This window comes from Taudactylus pleione, unplaced genomic scaffold (assembly GCF_031769625.1).
Source record: "Taudactylus pleione unplaced genomic scaffold, aTauple2 ptg000151l, whole genome shotgun sequence".
Classification (NCBI taxonomy): domain Eukaryota; kingdom Metazoa; phylum Chordata; class Amphibia; order Anura; family Myobatrachidae; genus Taudactylus; species Taudactylus pleione.
Window position 1 is genome coordinate 2,648,152 of NW_028284553.1, and position 1,788 is coordinate 2,649,939.

General features: G+C 36.0%; 1 pseudogene; it reads left to right on the plus strand.

Moving 5' to 3' along the window:
* The first annotated feature begins 1,363 nt into the window (after positions 1–1,363).
* Positions 1,364–1,481, plus strand: LOC148522200 (5S ribosomal RNA; annotated as a pseudogene).
* Positions 1,482–1,788: the final 307 nt, after the last annotated feature.

Sequence of the window (1,788 nt, forward strand, 5' to 3'; positions counted from 1 at the left end):
ATATATATATATATATATATTATTTTATTAATAACCTTTTTAGAACAGTCCTCATATCCACCTTATAGACATATGGACCTGTTGACATTTAAACTACACTTGTTAGAAAGCTCTGCAGCATTCATAGGTGTACTTGCTCTGGAACTATGTTACACTACATATACCAGCATGCAATGCACCATATCCTCACAGTGATTGGTCAATGTATGTGACCACTATCTATTCCGGAGGCATGTCATGGCCTATGGACTACATTTACCAGCATGCAATGTGCCCTATTCTCATAGTGATTGGCCAATGTATGTGACCAGGTACTGCTGTTAGAGGCATGTCATGATCCCATAACAACCCTCCACCATCCAATAGCAACGTGAGAATTGCGGAGCCAATTACTGACATACATACTTAAAGTAGCAACCTCCCGACACACGGCATGGATGAGATGAACAAGCCCTCAGCCAGGCGAAACACGCGTCCTGTCAATTATCACATTCTTCTCGGAGAAACAGTCAGTGCACGGACCAGACTCCTGGACTCTAGAACACTGGTATTGTATTGCCATGCAAATCTAACTGATGGACATCCGTGTCTAATCAGTAACTTAGCCTCACAAACAGCAGACACCTTGTGGTTGTATTTTACTCATACTATGATCTCCAGTTTCATATGACATGCAACATAACAACCCACAAGGATACATAGATAACCTAACTGCACACACAGCAGGTGCCTTGTGGCTGTATATAACTAATGCTATGATCTGAAGTGCTTAAAGTTTTGAGTTGTTTATGACATGAATTACAGCAACTGACGTGGATATATGAAGCTGCAATTCATGAATGCATTCCTTATGGAACTTCAGCAAGGCAATGCTTATGTATGATTCACCGACCATGGCAAATAATATCTGATTAACAAGATCTTATACATAAAGAATAATATTGGTTTCAATATTGAGTGATTTCTAACACGATGTAATTTAGACATCTTTGAATTGAATAAGTTATTATGGGCACTGATAATCTGTGATATATTTGTATATTTGAACATTAAGTGAGGATATGATGATTACAAAACAAGGATGAAACACAGATGTGTGATATATCGTCTCTATTTCATTCTTGAGAAATTTTTGGGAAACTTCTCTGCATGTATTTCTCTCTATTTGGTTACACATGGAATATATACATATGATAAAGTATAAGTAAAACATATCACTTCTATGTGTAACAAATGAAGTATGCTCATGCATAACTTTTTTTAAAAAATTGTATTTTACTAATAAAATGGACTATTCAACCATGATAGTCCTACATTTTTTGCTCTAACCATGTGCAGGTGTGAATATGACTTCCCTTAGTATATCTACAGCCATACATTACTTAATTTGCCCTATCTCGTCTGATCTTGGAAGCTATATAGTAATAGGCCTGGCTATACTTGGATGGGAGACCACTTGGGAATACCAGGTGCTGTAGGTTAAAATAGAACAATTGAGACCAAAATGCACATGGCAGAGCATTATACAAATACTTAATTGTGCCACTGTCTAACTTATGATGGGTCATCTTGTGACTAAACCATAAGTAACAATAATTTTTGGTGTTCAGTGTAATAGCTACTGAATAAATATTTCACCGGATAACTTATATCTGTTTGGTGATAGTATGTTTACAAACCCATTATATATGATATGAGTTTGTTCAAATCCAGGTGATTAATTGACAACATCTGCTAATATTTATGTTGTGTATGGGTACCTACAATTTTATTTACAAATAATAAAGG